The 22,893-nt window shown below is 43.3% G+C and overlaps 1 protein-coding gene across 1 annotated transcript in view; it reads right to left on the reverse strand.

The window, feature by feature from the left end:
• rerea (arginine-glutamic acid dipeptide (RE) repeats a) overlaps positions 1 to 19,842 on the reverse strand; it is a 146,838-nt gene extending 126,996 nt beyond the window's left edge. The window contains exon 1 of the mRNA XM_034695164.1: positions 19,526 to 19,842. The gene's annotated coding sequence lies outside the window, so the exon portion shown is untranslated. The remainder of the gene's footprint in view (positions 1 to 19,525) is intronic.
• Positions 19,843 to 22,893: the final 3,051 nt, after the last annotated feature.

Raw genomic sequence — 22,893 nt, forward strand, 5'->3', positions numbered from 1 at the left:
TCTCCTTCTCCTTCTCCTCCTCCTCCTCCTCCTCCCTTGTCAGAGGCTGGGAGAATGACGCAGTAAATACAGATGCTGCTTGCACTGTAATTCTGAGGGGCCCGTTGCCTTTTATCTGCCGTGACAGCTTCTGCTACTGTCGAAAAAATCAAACGCCCGGGCGCAAGGAAAAAGCTAGTATTCCCTTTAATAAACTGCCAGGCAGAGCAGAGTGAGAGGGAGAAAGAAGGAGGCACTCTGCTCCGCTCTGCTATGCTCTGCAAGCCGCCCGGGCTCGGCTAAGCGGCGGCTGAGGAGGAGGAGGAGAGGCGAGATAGGAACGGGGGAGAGTACTCCTTCAGGCATTAGTTGGTATTATGCCGCTCACGCAGGCTCAGGCATCCGGCATCGTTGCACTTACCCAGAGCCAATTGGTCAGCGGGGAGTCCTGGGCGCTCGGTGGAGATATGCACACTGAGAGGAGGGCTGGTGGCAGAGGACGGAGGAGACGGTGAGCTGCAGCTGCTCTGAGACATGACCACGACCACGACCACAGCCCCCCATCTGAGCCTGCCAGGGTCAATTAATTACATCCCTCTCTTAATGCTCCACATTAAGGGTAAACAGAAGTGAATAAAGAGTAGTTTGACAACAGTGGGAACCTCTGATCCTCCCCTCAGCAACATGACTGACCAGCAACTGTCCAAAAATCAATTAGTCAATATGTAGAGATGACTAAATTAACCTTATTAATCACCAAGAGGAATAAACCTAGACATGTAGGCGTGAAGTAAAGCTGTGGAACGCTGTGAGGCTGCAGAAGTTCAACATTACTGATAGATTCATTAGGAACAAACAGGACGGTTTTGTCAAACTTGTCACGCACTGCAACTGGACACATCTCCTTAAATTCTGCCACCGAGTCATTCCATGCGTGCATGCATTTGTGTATGTGCTAGTGTGTCATACCAGAGGGGCTGCTGCTGTGGATATAGGCAGCTTTTTGTTCTGATCACACAGCTGTCCCCCTCACATAAGAGGGCCAGTCACTGGTAGCTCACATAAGCATGTTACTGACACACACAGCAGCCGCAGGAGTGGAAACAATAGGGCCGTGCTTCTGATTCCTGAAAACCCCCCCAAGGATGCTGTTGCGATGCACAACTGCATAACATGAGGAGGCGGGACGGCAAAAATCTCTAAATACCTGGTCAGTGTTTAGAATCCCGCCTCACCATGGCACCCCCTAACACCATTAACGTCCTTCCTTATAATCCAATTATAAGCCATGTGTGTCCACATCAATCAGCCATTTTCATTTGAGCCCATGCTCTTCTTTATCACCATTACTGCTGCAGTAATTGAGGCGGCGCTATGGAGAGGCTGTGCAGTATACCTCCATCTGGGAGGTCAAGAGGAATGCAATTGGTTGACAATGATTATGCTCTGGCTGATTAGGCAACGGGCTACGGCTGAATATTTAGCGCTGATTAGACTAAGCCGTGTAGAGAGACATGTGGTTCGCTAACAAAAGGGATAAGGCGGAGGGCAGGGAGGAAAAGGCTGCGATCAGTGCCGGCTAGTGGGAGCAGGATGGATCTGATTGTCACATTTTTATGTTTTGTTTGGGAGCGTTGTTTTATGATGATGTTACTGAGCAGAAAATCAACAACTGTGAGTGGAAAATAATGAGGTCTGACAAATCACATCGCACCACAACCCTCTGAAGGATATAAATAAATCCTGTGAGTGAAGATATTTACAACCAAAAGGTGCTTTCCACCGCAGGAACTTTACCATGGAACTAGGGACTTTACCCCTGAACTATGAGCATTTCGACCGGAGGAACCAGGGTCTGAATTTAGTTCAGGGGTAGATAATCTCCCCCCTGAAAGCCCCTGCGTTGGGGGTAGTAGTCTTCAAAGGTCCTGGGACTTTCGGTTAAATGTTATGGTGTTTGTGGAGTTTACACATTTGTTGAAACACAGAGGGAGTTCCTGGGAATGCATACTAGTTTAGTTTTTTTTTAGGATTTCAAAATATTATTTAATATAATTTTTTTCTCTATACGTCACTGGCCTGATTTGCACAATCTCCCCGGGACTTCAGCCCACGGTCAAAACGCAGACAACAATGGGGGCACAGGAACCTTTTAGTTCCGGGGAAAGTAGTTCTGGGGGCTAAAAGACCCCGGAACACATTTAAAAGTAGACACAGAATAGCAGTACGAAGACCCTGTCTAGTTTTGTGACTTTTTTGTTGTTGTTTTTTTTGTGTGTTTGTTTGTTTGTTGTTGCTATTTTTAATTTATTTGTTTATTTTCTTTTTCTTTCTTTTTGAGCCTCAGGGAGTAGAGGGGTTGATACGTGTATTTATTTTATTTTTGTATTGTGCTGTGGTTGTTTGTATGTCATGTCTGTTTAAAATATGAAAAGCAGAAAAAGTATTTTTAAAAAAACAGACCCTGGAACTGTTGGTCTAAATGCACCTAAAGAGACATTTTACCGCCAAACTCCAACAAATCTTGAAGTTAAAACATGCGGGAAATCTATTTACAGGTGAGCCCTACAGTTCACAGAACAAAAAAAGATGCTCCCATTAATAAGTGATACACAAAATGGCTCCACTAATCCTATTGTGGGGATGCCAGCACTTCTTCCTCATCACTGATTGTGACAACACAGAAGCGAGAGAGCGCACTCCTGAATGAAACAAGGGGAGAGGTCTGCTGGGGGAAAAACACAAGAGACGTGTCGAGAGGGAGAAAGAGACACGGCACAGTGAAAGTGAAAGTGAGAAGAGAGGAGGAGAAATGACCAGGAGAAATGACAGCAGGGAGAGCAGAGGAGAGGAGGGTGGGAGAGGAGGAGGGGGGGAAGAAAAAACAGATGGAGGGAGGGCAGGGAGATACGCACTTATTTGCAGAGGCTTTAACTGTCTTGATCCTCCATAAAGAGGTGAAACTGATTAGGTTTATATCAAACGCCTGCTTGTAACATGGTGCCTGTCGCTGAGAGAACAAATCACAGTCGAGTCAGGTTTTCCTTCTTTTTTTTTTTGAAAGAGCCAGCTCTGTCCTCACTTGTCTCTGTTTCTTTCTCTCTCTCCTTTTATTCACCACCGCTCAGCCTCCTAAAGCAGCAGCTTGTCATGGTGACAGATGCAGACACGACCACTGACCTAAATCACTCTTTTCCAGCATATTAACCTCTGTGTCCCTACACCTTTTACACAAAACAACCACCATAAGGAATCACGCCTACACAATCCTCACTGCACACTGCACAATAAGAACCACCCCAGAAAAATAAACCCTCCCTGTTATATTATTATCACCCTGCTCCCTGAATAAAGGCTATTCTCGTAATGCCTGAGCAGGAGGGTGAAAAAAAATCACAGCGAATAAATCTGCTGTTCCTAGAGGGACTTTCTTAACCCAGCATTTTAGAATGCTAAAATAGGAGGGCAAAAGAACATTTTTGTTCACCTTGGCCAACGTGGAAAGGATCAATACTACTTTAATTACTGTAGCCATTGTTTATAAAATGCAATAATCATTCATTAAAGATGCAGAGAGCGGCGAGCAGGCGGCCGGCCAGGCGTCAAGGCTGCATGGAAGGGTAGGAGAATAGAGGAGAGGTGGTGGTGGTGGTGGAGGGGACCAGTGTAAATGATTCATGGTTTGATATCTCTCCTGTATAATAGGCTCCTCCGGGGGGCTGCTGGGGCTCCACTGCAGTGACTGACTGACTGACTGACTGACTGCCTCGATGGCTGCTCGCCTGGCTCACTCCAACTCTGCCATGGCTGTTTCTGCCACCGCTGCCTGCTGCCCAAGATTAAAAAAGCCGTGCCCACCGTAAAAAACAAAAAAAAGCAGCGGCTCAGTGAAAACAGAGAGCGGCGACCGTGCACACACACACACACACATGAAAAGGAAGCGGCTTGATTCAAAATCGGCTGACAAAGTATCAGGGGGGAGGGCAGTGAAGGAAGGAGGGGAGAGGGGGTTTCAAAAATCCTTCCAGGGAAGGAAACACTGGCTGCAGAGATACTTGTAAGATCTAATGGAAATATGGGGAGATTTCTATATCCATCCCCCCAACCCCTCATCCTCCTTCACCAGCCTATTATACTCCCCCATACCTCCTCCTCCTCCTCACCCATGGAAAAAGAGAGGGAAAAAATGAAGAAATTAAGGTTGTAGCGTGTTGGGCTAATCATAACATAGACAGTTTAGTGCCATCTCGCATAATTAAATGCTTTGCACTAACCACCTAATGCATACTAATTTGGAACAATCCACTCCTGGAGTTGGCAGACCATGAAGCTCCCTGCAAAGGAGGTGCTCGTTTCCCTCTCCGCACGTGTGCATATGTGTGGATTTTGTGACACACACACATACACACTGTCTGATTTGTAGAAGAGTAAGGTGCTAAAGGTCAGGCCGTGGACTTGAAAGAAAAGGTCAAGCATTATTACAACATGACTAAATAAACAGCCTACGCACAACCCCCGCAGCATGAACCACAGAGGAGGATGCTGGGAGTCTCTACCTTGGTACCTTGCCGTGGCCACTACCTGCCTGCCTGTCTGGTTGGGATTCAGTTTCATCCCTTGTCTTTATCCACATATCCCTCCAGCTCTAAGACAGCTGACATGAGGACTGTCATATCCTGCCTAGATTCTTATCCCCCGCTGGCTTTATTGCTCTCTTCCTCCTGAGTCACACACACGCACACGCACACACACACACACACACACACACACACACACACACACACACACACACACACACACACACACACACACACACACACACACACACACACACACACACACACAAGCTGGAGGGAGAGGGAAGCGGGGCTGCTGGAGCGTGCTTTAAAGCACATTAATATTAATTGCAGCACTAGCTGGAGTGATAACACAGACAAGATGCCCCTGTGAGAGAGCTGGGCGCAGGCAGCCCCTGCTTTTTTTGTAGCAGCAATACTCCACTTGCTGGATGGCCATGGTGAGACGGCAGAATGATGAGCATTTCATCTCTGAATCGCTTGTTTTATATTAGAGGTGGCCTGTCCTCGCTCGCAAGGGGGAATTTGTGTTTGTGAGATGTATGTGTGCGTGTGTGTGTGTGTGTGTGTGCATGAGCGTAGGCGTGCGCTGAGTGATAAAAACTGGGCAAGATGAATTATTAGGCTAGTGGCTACATCAACAGCAGTAGAAATGTGCTTCAAATAACAGAGTGCTTAAGCGGTGCTGCTTTTATCTGCACTACTACTCCTGGCTCGGCTACCTTTTATGTCCTCCACACTGAACTCGATATTCTGTGAGCAATGAGCTCTGCTAAAGATGTAAATAATCTGCCGTCCCGGGGAGAGAACCTGCTTTTTCAGCACAGGGGGAGTAAAGATACAAATGGAGTTTAAAACCTGGGTGCTGAAGCCCATCTCCTCCTTGAAGCTTCTTTTCTCCTCCCTGCAGGAATAACAGGCAGCCACAGGCATCAACAAATGACAGCTATATCTCCACAGTCCTCCATTTTTCACCTCACACTCTTCACCTTTTGTCAACGCTATTGAGAAACCTGACGCCGTCTTTACAGCCGCCTCACAGTAGTGGGTATTTGCTGTACAGTTTTGTGCTCCTTTTTCCCCCCCGATTTCCCCCAAGACTCATCAATGGCCCATTACCAAGTCAAATCAGGTGGTGCTGCAGAGATTTGTCGGAAAGCAGGGCTGCGAGAACAGACACACACACACGTACACAAGTACACCCAAGTAGCCTGGGAGGTTTTCAACCAGCAGCGCCACAGGATCACAAACAGGGCGCTGAGGTGAACAGAGGAGAAATCACTGCTGGCTAAATGCTTGTGAGTGGTTTATGGCTCAAAGGGGCAGAAAGGGAGACAAAGACGTGGTAATGCATCTCTCTGGCACTCCTTAAAGCGGCCGCACAGATTGTAATCTCCCCGGCCTGCTAGTCACACATTATTGTTTCTTATTTGGTGTGTCACAAACAATTAAAACATGCCATGCACTCCCTCACTCTCCATTTTTTTCTTACAAACGTGCGAAAAAAAAAAAGAACCTTCCCCCCCATACACTTTCATGCACACCAAAACTGCTAAAGTAAATTCCCGCAGAACATCACACGCATTCCCCACTTTCATCGTCTTTATCTCTCTGTAACAGCAAATACAAGGTGGACCAGCCCGGTGTGTAATGTGAGCGGATACATTAGCAAGGTAGTGGTCTATAAAGAGAAGACAGGAGGGATAGAGAGAGAGAGAGAAGCCAAAAGGAAGAAAAGAGAAGGAGGGAGTAAAGACAACGTGTCCTTTTTTTGGTTTTCTTTGCCTGTTCTCATCCTTTTCACAGCAGCAGCTGTACAGGCAAGACAAAAAAAAAACTCTGGGGAAGATTCAGAGCAGAAACAGACAAAGCAGCATTGTGTATTGTTTTATGCAGAGATGTTCACAAGGCTGTCGTTGATTAGAGGAAAAAGAGTGAGTGCTAAATACAGAGGGAAAAAGGGAGACGAAAGTGAGGACTGCTGTGTCTCTGAGGAACCAGTCTCTGAGGGCCGCCAGAGGTGCTGGAGAATCTCCTGCCTGTGACAAAGCTGTCGCACTGAGGAGTGAAATTTTAAACTCCTTGCTGTCAGGAGGATTTTTTTCGGGGGGCTTTCACTACACCGGGTACATGTTTCAACGCACTTGTGCATGCATTGGAGTGCGATACCGGGACAGACGGCACCTTCGTCTAGTTACTACATTCGTTGTTTGCAGCAAGGACTGGCTGCGCGCCGAGCAGATCGTTTGCTTTGTGCCAGGAATAAAAAGGATGAGACTGAAACTCTGACAGCACTCGAACACAATCGTGAAATCTGTGCACAAACAAAACAACACCAACCTTGATGAGAGATTCATGCTATGGGTGATGCACATTGTCGCCCACCAAATGTGTTGTTTAAAATTGACCAGAGCAAATCAAGCTGCTCGGCAGACCCTGCCTGTTTGAATGATCTGAAATCTGACAGGCATTCAATCAATCAATCAATCAGCCTTTATTTATGCTTGAGAAATCATTGAGGGGCAACCCTCATTTAGAATGAAATCGAGTCATTTACAGTGACATTTAAAAAACAAACAAAAAAACAACGCATCAAGAGTATCAAACTCATCAAATAGGATCATTTTGATTATACTTTTTATTTTTCTGCAAAAATGTGATATTTGATGAAAGATATATTTGCACTACATCTATCCAAATAGGGGAATTGATCTTTTTTCAGGAATAGCATATAGAATTCAGTTTTCAAGGAGGTTTATGCGACAAAGAAAACATTTTTTTCCAGAGGAGGTACTTTTATTTTTACTTTTTTGAAGTAGTTTTGGTTCATGGTGCTTAATGTCACAGTCAAAGAAATGATTATTTTCATGAGATGGAAAATTAAGTCTCTTTAAGTTGTTCTGTAGCTTTGTTTCAAGCAAGACATCTAGCTGAAAGTTATACTGCTTTAATTACTATTTTCAGGAGAAAAACACAAAATTGATTAAAACCGTAAATTAAGTTTTTTGTAAAAAAAAAAAAAAGCAGGGATTTTATTCCATGGCCATATCGCCCAGCCCTAGTGTTGGGGATTGACTATAAAAGCTAAAATAGGAAGGGCCGTGGTCAAAATGATACAATAAATATACACAGGTTAACCTAGCTAAAAACGTTACGAAGCGGGTGGAAAGGTTAAAAATTAAGATTCTTAATTGTCCAAAAGGTAAAAGTGCATTTAATTCAAGAAGCTGCTGCAACTTGTTCCAGGAGTCAGGAGCAGAGAAACAAAAAGCAGTTTTTCCCAGTTCTGACCGAACTCAGGGAACATGCAAAAGTAGCTGGTTTGAGGTGCGAGTCTGATATAAACAGTTTGGGTAAGGAAGAAGTTCAGTAAGGTAGGTTGAAAATTTTCCTAAGACAGCTTTATAGATAAAAAGATTCCAATGGATATTGCATCTTTCATGGAGAGAGGGCCAGCCAACCTTATTGTACAGAATGCATCAATGTCAAATCGTCATCAATGAATTCTGCTTTTCATCTGAAAATATTGAGTCCCTGAGGGCCTCGGCTGGAATTAGCCCATCCATACAGAGAACCAGGCCTTGGGAATGCCATGCCAAATAGCATTTTCTTCATTTGAGAAGGCGGTGAAATGGGGAGAGGAAGAGGAGGAGGAGGATATGGCCTCCTGGTGCGCTGCTATGCCCCAGCTCGGCTAAGTGACAGTGAATCCTACAGTGAGTCGATTTGCTGCTTTTGAGTGCCTGGAAACTTGTCTGGTAGAGTGCTCGCGAGGGAGAGAGATAGATGGGAGAGTGAGGAAAGGGGGGGGGGGGGGCTGAGCCTCACCTCTCGCTGTCGTTCTATTTGTCCATTCATCCCCTGGAGGCTTCAGGGGGCTGCTTGGTACAACAAAGGGGTGGTGGTGGAGAGGGTAGAGGCGACAGAGAAAGAACTCTGCGGCCATCCTCAGACAAAGCAGAGAGCCGAGAGGACAAGTTTACAGGTAAATAGTGAACAGCAGCAGCAGCAGCAGCAGGCTGGGTGCTTGAGGAGAGCTCAGGTTTCAAACAATCAATCATCACTCACTCACTCGACGCATGCTTATAGCACTGCTTTCTCTAAGAACATCTTACTTTGTATTAAAGCTACTTAGCAGGTCTGTATATTCCAAGAGCTTTGGCAGTGATACAAACCAACAAATTACTGAATGTCAGGTTCAAAGCCTTGCAGTGTTGCTGCACACAGACACATGCACAAACAAAATACCAAGTGTGCAAAAGCGAGATTTAACCTGACTTTCAACTCCTTGGATGATCACACAATGCTGTTTGAATATGGGCGGCTGATGACAGGAGCAATTTGCCACATCGCTGATTTGAAAAGGAGCACTTGAGGATGACACACAAAGACAACTTTATTGTCATCTTAAAGAGGATCTATGAAATCAATGGGAGGAGATCAATCGCTGTCTCTCTCTCTATATCTCTCTCTGTCAGAGCCTTTTTACATAAGCAGCAATAACCATCACAGAGGCCGTCATCTCGCTCACCGATTTTTTCCTGTGCAGGGCTCCTGGACACCTTCAGGCAACAAAGCTCCTCTCACTCCATCAGGGCAACAGTCACATCACAATGGAGAGGGAGGAGGAGGAGGAGGAGGAAGAAAATACCTAAGGCATGCCAGAATAAGTAAAAGAAAGCTGGAAGGAAGGTAAAAGAGAGAGAGATAGAGAGAGGTTGCAAGCAGCTACAACAGCATCTTCATTAGCAGCTAGCTCTGGCAGAGACTATAGGCGAGCTTGCGCTGTAGTAAGAGCGGGCTCGTCCTCTCAGTTAATTAGGATTTCTGCTGCTTCATTTTGGGGCGAGGTGCAGGATGTTGGGAGGCTTGATTGCCTTTTATTTCCCAGCCTAACGCCTCGCCTGCCTCTGCCGCTTTATTAACAAGAGATCTCGCAGATTTACAGCTCCGCAGCAAACATCAATTTCAATAATTACAAGAAAACTGTTAGCGGGGACACAATGAAACACACACACACACACACACACACACACACACACACACACACACACCACCACCACCACCACCACCACGAACAAACCCCCCCCCTCTCCTCTTCTTCTCAGTATCCCTCTCTTCCAGCGCCCCTCCCCTCCTTCACAGGATCTCATTTCCATAGATGTGCCCTTTTCATGATTGCATATTATAAACACGTTAAAACACACACTGATTTGCCTCAGTCACACTTAGCACTTGAAACGCTTTTACAACCAATCCGTGGCCTGGAGGGCAGAAGCAAATACTGTGAATGTCACATTTACATTCAACCATTCAGACCTCAGCGATTGTGTTGTCACAAAACAAAGCGAATGGAAGACGATTTCTCTGCTGAGGAACAATTACAGCTGGATAAACGTGCTACTGGTCAGAACCAGACGTGAATTAATAGGATGAAAAATCTGTGGGATTACAAGGGAAAGCTGCTCTTTAGCTATATTCTTACAAACTGGCATCATGCCTGGAATTACATTTCATCAATTGACAAAGTGCATGTGTGAGACTGCACCAAACACTCGCAGAGAATAGCTCCAATTGGGGAAAAAAAAAGAAATAATAGAAATCATACTTTGAACGCAAGCAGTATCAGACTCAGAGCGGAGAGGCACAGATTCCATTTGAATAAAATCAATAATTGTGTTGACTCTCAGTGTATTGCCTTCCTGTCTTCTCATCTCGCTCGCTAATGTTTCTTTCATGAGCCAACCCCGCTGCTGGTGACATTATAGCTACAGCACTTCCACAAGTCCCCAATGTATCGGTGAAAATGGTTGGCGTAAAACACAATTAGCACGGTCCATATGGCTGCTAGTGGAGGAGGAGCAGGGAGAGCTCCCCTGTGGTCCTTATAGAGGGGCCCGCTCTTTTGTTACCTTAAAGATCAAAATGTTGTCATAATAAAAGGAGCCTTTTAATTCTGCTGCTTGGTACTTACAAAAAGCAGCGCTGCTTCAACAGATCCTCACATTGCGGAATGACTCCTGGCAAATAAATCGGCCAACCTTGGCTGATGGCCTAATCAATAGCTCCTTCATCGTGATTAATGGCTCATATTGGATAATGGGCAAATTTAATGTGAGGGGAGCGTTACTTCCTCATTTCTGCGCTCGGCCCCATCGATTGGTTATAACCCTCCTTTTTTCCCCGACCAATGGAATGCACTGATAAGAGAGCAGCATGTTCGACCTATGTAAACTGAGCACAGAGAAAATGATTTACTGTGCTTTAGGCGCGTCTCATTCACTGATAGCTCTGTATGCCCTGCCTGACAAGCATTTTCTTGCCTGTGAAACACAGACACCTTTTACTGAGTAGAAGCGAACAACAACAGCTTGAGGCAACAGATTTATTACAAATTGATCTATTAGATAGCTCTGCTGTGCTTCGCCGTTCTCTCTCCCTCTCCCTCTCTCTCCCTCTCTCTCTCTGACAGCCTCCCCCTGATGGTAGCGGGAGTGTATCAGAGCTGAAGTGCTACAGTGGCAAATCTAAAACCCAATCCTCAGAACTCATTTTCTCTGTGCCGCCTGCTGGAACTGCGCTACAGAGACAAGATGTCCATCCTTAAAACCTACAGTCGATCCGGCCCTAACTCCCCCTGCACCTAAACTGGAGGCTCAGTGGGGCTCAATAGGTGCGCCTCACCTGCAAGGGCGAGCAAGGACGCAGTTTACCAGAGGCACCTCGCGGACAGAGGAGTGCGCACAGTTGCCACAATGTCACTGGGGTCATCTCCTTATGGTTGCATGAACCCGGAGCACGTCACTGGCTTTGTGGGCTGTCTCCATTAAAACATCAGTCACAGGTCTTGGCTGTGCGGCTCTGCAAGCAAACTGAGCCTCATGTGCACGGTCACAGCATCGGAGCAATAACTGGATCAGTCACGGCGGCCACAGAGCACAACCAGTGCGTTGTTTAAAGATGTATTAATGATTTGTCTCATCTGCTGTGTTGAAAATCAATGTCCTGCACAAGCAACAGAGAAAACACAACAAGAATTCAAAGCCACTTAAAGTAATGACAAAGACATATGTTAGTGTGGAGGAAAGACGGTGGCTATTGACACACCTTTCTATAAATCAGTCGATGAAATCGACTGTTTTCCTTTGACTTGCTAATCAAGGTGGCTTTGTAATAAAAACACAGCAGATCTTTACACTTACTTTACATTTGATCTAATGCCTGGCACACATTACAGGATTCTTCAAACCTTCACATGTAGAGACCACATACTTGATAACAAAAGACAGATTGCACAAGATCTCTCTCTTCTGATTCTTCGTTCTTTAGCAGAGTATCAGGCTCTTCACGCTCAATATTCCAAATCTCGCGTAGTAAAACGTGACTCCGATGAAAACAAAGATGGCGGAGGAACAGGAAGAGGCAATGATGATCGTGTTCGGCATAGACATAATAAAGAGTAGACGCCGCATCGACCGCTACTACCTATTGCCGCTGACGAGCTGTGGGGCCATCATCTTGGTCTGGTCACCTGCTCCACTCTGTGTAATCTGTTTGGGAGGTGCTATTCAGTGTCAGAGCATTTAATCAATCATATCTCACTGAATACTAAACTGATTTTTTAAGTTATATTTTTGCCCTTTTTGCCTTTATTCTATAGGACAGCTGAAGAGAGACAGGAAATGTGGGGAGTAGAGAGCAGGGGAAGACATGCAGGATATGGTCGACCGGCCGGCAATCAAACCGGCGACCTCTGCGATGAGGACTGTAGCCTCTGTACGTGGGGCGCTTAAACCGCTAGGCCACCAGCGCCCCCCAAAACTAGTTTTCATGCAGGGTTTTTTTTTGCAAACGTCATACATGTAGGTATGATACAGGACACATAGTTTGGTGTGTTTTAATACTCATAGTGGGCTTAACAGTAATAGAATATTCTGATATGTGATATATGTGATGTATGATTGGTATTTTGCCGCACAGTGCTCTGGCATCTTGAAGTCTCCGCTGCTTCAGTTTACATTTAGAGGTAGGATCATGGATAGGATGACCGGACCAAGATGGCGGCCGTATGACTTGCGCCCAAGCAGCCAATGCGGGGTCTACTCTTTAGTCTATGGTTTTCAGCCTCTTACTTTCTGAATATACAACCAAAAATGAAAAACGATTATGGAAAAAGTCATAGAGACGGCAGGAATGTTGGCTGTATGCATTACAGCGTGAATTGTATGCGCAACAGCGGTGAGTTTTCACCGGCGCCATGTTTGTTTGTTTTTACTTCCTCTACCGTCAGTCAGCTGAGTCTGCTCGCGTTTTCATTGGCTTTTGCTCCAGTACACGTGACAATACTCACTGGAAGAGGAGGTGATTTTCCATACTTTCGCCCTGTAATAAAGATTGAGACTGATCGGGTGGACGTCTCTGCTCCCTGCTCCCTGCTCTCTGCATCTGCACGGGAGCGCGCCACGGAGCCAACGGAGCCTGCAGCTGATGGGCACGTGCACTCACCGCGAGGCAGAACTTCAGGAGGATTGAGTTTATTTTATACAATCTATGGTTGAGACGGTCTCTCTCGCTCCGACTACCTGCCATGTTTATAACCGTTCCTGTGTGCATGAATGCCCAACAAGTAAGTTGTGTGTCCTGTTATTATAAAGAGACGGCAGTGTTCATTGATAAACTCACGAAAAAGCAATAAGACGCCACAAGCACGTGTCAGCTAATATATCTAATCACCTATATAATCCTGTTTCTGTTCATTTCATGTTAAATTAAACAAATTTGAGATTTTATTTTTGTGAAAGGTACCCATCCCTACCCACACCACAGGACAATCCGACAAGATGTCGTTTGCAAACATCGGACAATCGGGCCTTTGCTGGCTTTGATCCATAGACTGTATAAAATCTGGACGAAGTATCCGTGACGTCACCTGTCTGTTTCTGAAGCGCTGTTTTGAGGCCAGGCGGCGGCGGCAGCCATATTGCTGCTGTCGAGCTAGTGTGACATAAACAGGAGGAGTTTGAGCCTCCTCGCCAACAGCTATAGTGTTCCCGACTGTCAATCAAGTCAGCTGTGCCTCGCATTGGAAGTGTGTATCTGCCCTAAGACAAAGCACAACAGAGCATATAGGAAACTGGTGCATTATTGAATGAAACTGAGTTAGCATTGCTGCGTATAAAAGGTCCATTACACCTCTGGAAACCTAAACTGTGTTACAATAACACAACCTTTCCCCTTAAGCTTCAGGAGACACTCTGTGGGTTTGAGAGGCTATGCAGCCAATTTAATAACATACATCTCAGCACTGAAAAATGGCTGCTGTCAATAGCAACAATGAGCGCTGATAGAAAACTGCACAGTCTCTATTGTGCTCTTTTCCTTTAATCACCTCCATTTTTCGATTGTGCCACAATAGAGGAAAAAAAAGCGCAAAGAGAAACAGGCTATTGGCGTCCGGATGGAGTAAATGTGTGTCATTGAGAAAAAAAAAAAAAGAAAAAAAAAGTACACACTATCTGAAGAGGTTGAAATATTCTGGGGAGAGCGTATATGTCTATATAAACATCTTGAGGCAAGCAGCTGCGGGGGGTGCACGCAGTAAAACACTGGTATGCATTGTTTGTGTTTCTGCACCACTAGCGCCATGCCGTGTCATTACATGAGGCAATCTCTTACCTAATCAGCACTGACACACGCACACGCACACACACACACACACACACACACACACACACACACAGCATACTACTACTACTCCTCCTCCTCCTCCTCCTCTCTCCTCCTTTCTCTCCCTCTCTTCAGGGGCCAGCCAGCTGATCCTACACCATTTCATTTTCCGCTTTTTCTGTGGTGGCAAATGGCTGACTGTTATTTTTGAACATTCTTTAGTAAGCATACAAACTGACTAATAAATAGTTAAAACACACACCAGTATGCAGATGATGATGCTGTATTTATCAGTGAGCTGTAGTGGTAATCTAACAACGTTTAAAAGATAGATAAGCTATGGGGTCACCATCATCATGACATCTACTTTGTGTAGTCGTTGCACTTTGTTCGCGGTTTGCTCTACAACTCCTACAAAATGTCAAGCCAAGCCTCTTTTTCCAGTTTCCACACACTCCATTGTGTTCAAGCCGTCATGTACACAAATCACAAAAGAGACACTGACATGCGGTGAGTTGCAACACTTTGCATTTCGACTGCCCCAAAGCCACAAATAAGAATCCAACACAGTAAGTACTGAGATCCGTTTTTAAGTGTTCTACACTCTGACCTTCTAAAACACAACGCTCCTGATTAGATGAGAGGTGAGTCCACACACCAGACCAGCCCAATAAGACACAGCCAGCATGAGCATGACACAGTGAGACAGAATTCATCATGGCTATGCACACACACACAAAAAAAAACCTTAGATTCAATCACATCCAGTAACATCAAATACCAGCAGCAGTATGTAGCACGACAGCTCACAATTGTTAACACAGGTTGCGTTTGCCGATGCTATCTCCTCGGCACAATTGTGGAGCAGCACAGCCAGTCCTGAATCAAACAAAGATGAGATATGATGCAGCATGCTTGGATCTCCTCTTATGAGAGGTGAAGGGAAGCTGTCAAAGAACACAAAACACATCCAGAATCATGCCTCCTCTGACTTGCTGGGATAAGCCATGAGGAGGAGGAGGAGAAGGAGGAGGAAGAGGAGGGGGGGTGATGAGCGTGCTTGCCTCGTTTCTGCCAGTGTGTGTGCCCTGTGCGTGTCAGTCCAATATCTTAAAACAACACATGCAAGGCTTTGCTACAGCCAATTACCCGGCTCTTGGCACAGGAACTGAAAAACATCTTCGGAGAACAATAAAGAGAGCTTGGCTTGTTGTGCGTGCTGTCAGTAAGTGCTGACAGATTGTTATTTTTAATGAATATACAGCACTTGAATGGCCCATCAAGAGGTCTTTGAGCGAACATTGCTCCTTTGTTCGGAGCATTAATTTTCTATGTAACAGCTAGATATCTTGCAGTCAAGATGCTATCATGCAATGTGAAGGAAAAAAGCTACATCAGTTCATCCACTTGCTCTCCTTCTGTCCACTTCATCAACTTTGCATGTATTATGCAATGTCATACAGTAAAGAAGACACATGGTAATACACTAGGAGGTCAATTTGAAGTTTGAGGTCCACGCAAAACCTGTCACTGCTTACCTCGTCATAAACTGGGTTTCAAATCTGAGAGGAGTCTTGAACAAAGCAATAAATCAGCCTAATCACCCTTATCTGAAACACAATAGCCGTGCTGAGAGTAAACTGCCTCTTTTAAAAATACAGGCTAGCCCCAGTGATGACAAGTTACAGCATACTGCAACACAATGCCACAATAGTAAGCAGCTGGGAGACAAGAGCCAGGCATTATAATGGGGAATCATCTTTCAAGACAATTCATGGTGAAGCAAAGACGTAGTGACGGCATCGAGGTGAGAAACAGCAAGATGCCATTCGAGCGCAGCATGCAAACACTGAATTCCTGAGCATGTGTATTGACAAATCCTCCGACAAAGAGTTGTCAGGGTTGCAGAGAAAAGGGGATTTTTTAAAAGAATTTTTTTAAGGAGTCTGGCCTTACATGTACGACACATAACTCACAGGGAGCTGCCAGTACTCAAACACGCACACGTAGTTAAAAGGAAAATAGCAGGGTTATTACACTTCTCTTATCATCACTTTGCTGAGGCTGCTGCAGCCACTCAGCTAGGTTAACATTGGATGGACGGGGTGTGTCATTGGATATGTGACTCAAAGTAATTTTACCCACTGCTGCTTTTGAGATCCCATTCAAATTGATATGCTATAAAACAATCTGACCTCTTATGACCCCTGAACTAACCAGATAATGTGGATTGATACAGATTTGGCAGATTCATACAAAAGAAATAAGGAATAACATGAAAAAAAACATAAATGTCACAACTCTGAATAAGCATCCTGCCTGATAATAAAAATGTTTCTTTCTACAAAAAAACAAAAGGCAGACATTGAGGTGATTTCTGTCATAGCCATGCTTAAGCAGTAATTAACGTATAGCCTGTAATGGCAGACCTTTACAACCCAACCTGGCATGTTTACAGCCTAAGTGGTAGTTTAAAGAAAATTTAAGTCACAACGTCTAAGCAGTCGGCTGGAGGAAAAGCCACTTAAACATTATGTGTGGTGTTTGGAAATGTGTGGAGCTAAAAAAAAAAAAAGAAGTGTAAAAAGGTCTATGATGAAGGCAGAGATTATGTCTCCTGTGAGTAACTTTCTGTTGACATGAGTGCCCCCTGTGGGAAGAGTAGTTCATCTTATCTCATTGCTGATCTTGTCCTGTTCATGTGGAGGTAAGGCTTTTTGGGTAAACACCTTTTTCACAGTTGCATCTATCACTAGTTGGGAACATTTGCTGTGGGAAAGAGTGGGATGAAAAGGCTGTTTCCCCTGAGTGCTATAAATCACATGGCCTGACACCTACCTCTTAACAGCATATAGGAGCATTAAAGATGACTCTAAATAAATAAGCAATATTTTCTCTGATGGTCTTGTTTGCTTTGATCGGTCATTAAGAGGTATCACTATTCATTCTAGCGTGTTTCATAAATAACTAAAACCTCACCACAGGAGCTTTAATCCCATAGCACAGAACATGTCACGTGAAAGCTAATTCAAGGAAAAACTACTTTTAGTTAAGCTTAAAATTGTTTTAACAAAGTCACTATTTAAAAACAATGTTGCTGTGATGGGGCTATCTATCTCTGTCCATGCATTTATCTTTAGCAGACTAGACTACTGTAACGGTGTCTTTACAGGACTCCCTAAAAAGTCCATCAGACAACTGCAGCTCATACAGAATGCTGCTGCCAAGTCCTAACAAAGACCAAAAAAGTAGACCACATCACTCCAGTTCTTAGATCTCTACACTGGCTTCCTGTCTGTCAGAGAGTAGACTTTAAAATCCTGCTGATGGTTTATAAAGCACTGAATGGTTTAGGCCCCAAAATACTTTGCTGATCAGCTATTACTTTATGAACCATCTCGACCTCTGAGGTCATCAGGTACTGGTCTGCTTTCAGTCCCGAGAGTCAGAACGAAACATGGTGAAGCAGCGTTTAGTCATTATGCACCACATATCTGGAACACACTCCCTGAAAGCTGCAGGTCCGCTCCAACTCTCACCCCTTTTAAATCAAAGATTAAGACTTTTTTATTTGCCACTGCCTTCCTATCTTAGCTTATTTTAACACACTTTAAATGCAAAATTTAAATTTACTTTTAATATATGTCTAATTATCCTTTTCTTTTCTATGTTTAATTATTTGTCATTTTAATTGTGCTCTTTTATGCTTGTCTGAATGTTTCCAATGCTTTTAATTCTTTAATGTAAAGCACATCGAGTTGCCCTCGTGTATGAAATGCGCTATACAAATAAAGTTGTCTTGCCTTGCCTTACAAAACCATAGTGTGTAAAAGACATTACAGACATATGTAATGATGTGTTTATGAGCCCTGTGTTTTTTCAGTGGCCTCTCCCTTTAGAGTCATGTCTGGACAGGAGACAATAACTGAACAGATAGTTACACAGTGCTGGCGACTGCAAAGTACCAAAGCCTCTCTCCACATTGGCTTGTTTACAGTCATTAAACAAACTGTAGTGGTGAGTCTATCTATGTTTTACAATGCAATACTGGCAGGATATCAGATAGTTCATTAAAGATTTCCTCAAACGCAGCGGAATATTATGGCACCTTGACAAGCAAATATTTTGTTGTCAACATTGAATTACATTCTGTAATGGGCCGAAAATAGCTTGGCATGTATAGAACAAAACAAGTGTTTGGCACTGCTTTGATCATTGACCACAGTGCAGTTTTATTAGTTATGGTGTCCACAATTGTTAAGGGCTGTGAAGCCTGTGAGGCACAAGAAAGTGAATCAGTCAGGAGTGAGTCAGAGGCACTCAGTAATGAGTATACTAGCTTTAAATGGTTCTACCTTTGTACAATATAAAGACTGAAATGTACAGCAACCATCTTTGAAATCTCAATAAAAGGACAGCCACAAAAAGTCAGGGATTGTGTATTTGTTTACAATTTCAAATTTACAGATTATGCTTATAACTTACACCTAATAACAGATACAAACTCTACATCACTGATATAAGAAGAAATACTGCATTTAATACTGTCACTGGACTTTATAAAGCTAAATCCATTCATTTAAATATTCTACACTACCTACAAGCTGCCAGAGTTGAAGTGTGGATGTCAAATCTAGTGATTCTTTTTGTTGACATTTTTTGTTGCTATGAAGATTGTACTAGCCTCACAGCTTTGTTCCCAAAAAGCCAACATGAGTGTCACCTTTGTTTCAAACCGGCTCACGCCATACTCGTATAAACACTCAAACTGGACACTAAATTAACAATAAATGAAGAAAAAGTCAAAGCAGACAAAGACAGCAAGTTAGCATCGTCAGCTAGCAACGTCTCCATGAGCTAATGACAATAGCTGAATGGGCTACGACTACTCCCTGGAATACAGCTACTACACCGGCTGATTCAGAAGGGAAAACGCCTGCTTTGAGTTACTGCAAGGTTACATACACATTAAAACAACAGAGCATCTTATACAATGTAATGTTGTAGAGTGTGTTGCAAAGGTTATGTGGTAACCGGTGTCAACGAGCAGTTAGTATCCAGACATTACATCCCCCCCTTCTCCTAGCTGGCATTCCCAATCAGTGCTAGTTACCAGCAACAGTGAAGGCAAACAAGTCTATTAGCTAACTAGCTAGCTGATGCTAATAGGCAAATTAGCCAACATGCTAGCAAGCAAGGGTTAACAGAAACGTTAACATACTGTTCCTTCGTGTGTGTCATTTCTTTCTTGTTTTTTTAATGAACGTCAAAGGCAAATACTGGTAGAAGCTCACAGCACTTACCTTAAAGGGCTTGATCTACAACATCAGTGATTTGTTTGATGAGAGGCTGCAACAACAAACAATAGCACCAGCAGCAGCAGCAGCAGCAGGGGCAATTAGCCAAGTGTCGCCACTACACAGAGTAGCACAACAGCTGCAGTGCCACCTGTAAATCTTCTCTCAGGTATCTACAACGGAGCCGAGCACGTTTGATATAATGCTGTCATAAATGATTGAGAATAAAGAGGGAGTAATCGTTGCCGGAATGCTCAGACTAGTGTGTGTGAGGGGCAACTCAGCATGACAGCATCCTTCTTCATCTTGGGGTGAGAACAGTTGGGGGGTTCTCAAAGTTCAACCGGTAAAATATCGTCACCCACTGGCCAAAAGTGGGAACATCCACACACACAAAGAGAGGCAGTGTCAATGTCTACAGGAGGGTGTCTATTCTGCGGAAACACTTAGTCTATTTTCATTCTTGTAAAACCTGTGAAACTGCCAAAGCTATATTTGGGACTGACAATGAGCCCAGAAGAATGTAATAGAATAGAGGAGGATTTTTCTGGGACGTTTAAATGAACAGCAGTATTGATTTGTTTTACAATAAACACATTGTTTATTAAAAGACAAACTTGGAAAAGGGTAACTAGAATTTAGAAGGACAGTAGGAAAAAAGAAACCCACCATTAGATATATTTTATTTTAGACCCATAGGTCCATATCAGCACAAGAGTAATATCAAAGGGTAAAAATAAGTAAAATACATGTTCAGTAAGAAATAAAAAGATCATATGACAACAGTTTACACATTCATTCAGATTTAGATTCAGACAACTTAATTGATCCCACGAAGGGCAATTCATTTATATCTTACCATACAACAACCATCCAACATTTAACATCTACAACACATCCATCATATATACATGCTACAAGTCACAAGTCAAGCACCGGGTCTGTACATGGGACTAGAGGGCAAAAGGGCATTTGTTCCAATGTTTCCAAAAGAAAGAAAAGTACATTGTGTCACTTAATGTGGGCTGAGTCAGCTCCCTTAAAATGTCATTTTCTGAATCAGCTAAGCGACACATAAATGTATACATCAAATTTCTTAGTACAGCATGAAACATAGGGACATTTTTTTATACAAACATAAAACTTGCACTGGTCCATCTTGGTAGTTTAAGGAAAACTTGATATGCAACATTATAAGCTACCTGAGCCTTTTTCAATTTAGCTCTACTGCACCACAAATGGCAGTATAAAGAGGAAGCTCTAAAACGCTCTGTTTTAACATTATCGGTGCACATTGGAAATTTACGTGCCAGCATATTAGCCTGTGCATAAAGTTTACAGCACTGTCGCTGCAGATCATCATCATCACATAAGTCATTTCTGACTTTGTCCACTACACTAAGCACTTGATCAGAGATACAGAAAGAAGGAACGTTTTGCTTCTGATCATCCTTGGATTTCACAATCATTATAACACTCTTTTTGCTGTTGAACTTGATGTCATGCTGCACACCATAGCTAGAGCATATTCTGAGCAGATGCTGTAGGCCATCACTGTAGGGGGACTGGATGACTATGTCATCAGCATAAATCAGATGACCATTGTCTTTTTTTTATTATATAATAGAACTGAATTCAATGGAAAAGGATTACTTTGTGGTGAATCATTTACACACCAACACCTGACTGAGTAAAGAAAGGAAAATATCTTAAACACCTGACATTTCAGAATAAAGCACTCAGTATGAAGAAGGTTTGGGCTGTTGCAAAGGAGAAAATCACTGCATTAAAATCCAATTGAATTGAATAGGATAAGTAAGGGTGATGTATGGTTAGCAGGTTGTTATGGGAAAAAAAATTCCAACAGGGTGAGACGAGACAGTGACCCAAAGGGATTCTTTTTCCCATAACAACCTGCTAACCATACATTATCCTGCTTATTACCCAGCTACTAACTGAAAATACAAACACGTTGTCAAAAACATGGATTAAAATATTATATTATTGATTTAAAATGATTTATGTTTACAGTTAAAAAAAAATAATCCCAGTGATTCCATGTCAGTAAGCATTCCATGGTGATGGATTCTTATCTGCCTGTTAAATGTGACCGAACTCTTTTCAGTGGATTGTTATGACATGAATGCATGCAATCAGTTTGACTCTGGTGTTGCTCATGTTAGTGAATGTTAATATCCACTGTCAAGGGGTTGTCAAGGGGTTTTGACCAATCAGAATCAAGCTTCTTACACAACCAGAAGATCAGTAAGAAAGCTGGATAATAACCTACATTAAAGGAGTCTTGAACAAACTGCAGCAACAAATAGGATGGATCTTTGTAATATTGCAATGCAGCTTGTAAGTGATTAACAGACCTGAAGATAAAAACAGGACATCAAATAAAAAATGATTGCAGAATAGAACAGAACTGTATCACAGAATATGAAATAAACCACAAAATGTCAGCAAGATTAGAACAAGAAATTAAGCAGCTGAATAACAACAGAACAAAGCTGTAAAAGTATAAAATGACAGTAGAATGCAACTGAATACGGAATAGCTCTTGTGGAACAGGAGTTACTTGTAGAACTGAATAGCCTACTTAAAATACAAGTTAAAATTGTCATTTGTTTCCTCTCTCTTCCATGTATTGTGTGTGTGTGTGTGTGTGTGTGTGTGTGTGTGTGTCTGTGTGTGTGTGTGTGTGTGTGTGTGTGTGTGTGTGTGTGACGTTTTCATACATGTACAGTATATGATGCCAACAGAAAGTTCCTCACCATAGCTTTAACCTGCAAACCCTAAAGATGTAGACTCACTTAATCACTTTCTTGTTTTTGTCTTTCATGGTGTTATCTACATAAAATCTGACTGAGATGCTCAAAAGTTCAACAAATCAAATAAATTACATTTCTGTGTCACTGGTTGAGCTTCAAATTTGTAATTAAAGGAACATGTCAGGAAAGTGTACTGCATAGACTGGACCACTAGATGGTGCAAGGCTCAAAGGAAAGAATTCAGCATCCTGTGTTCCTGAAACAAGACCTGTATTTTACTCATAAGGAAGCTTATGTATCAATTTACTTTCCCTGGTTTACTTTCTTCTAGCTTTACACTTTCTGCACGTACATTGCTGTTAGTAAATGAAAAGTATGTAAATGAAGTCTGATGCACCTTATAGCCACAGGATGTTCATAAACCTGTAATGTATGCGTGATAGTTTCTTTGTACCCGTGATTTGTTATACATCTCCTTGGTGATGGCTTAACAATGGAGGCAGATTCAGACAGGCCTCACACAAAGTAAATTGGCATGGCACAGACCCAGCTGGCAATCCCCCCTCAGTACCATGCCACCGGTGTATAGACCCTCATTTA

The sequence above is a fragment of the Notolabrus celidotus genome, chromosome 11, assembly GCF_009762535.1.
Source record: "Notolabrus celidotus isolate fNotCel1 chromosome 11, fNotCel1.pri, whole genome shotgun sequence".
In the NCBI taxonomy this organism is placed as follows: Eukaryota; Metazoa; Chordata; class Actinopteri; order Labriformes; family Labridae; genus Notolabrus; species Notolabrus celidotus.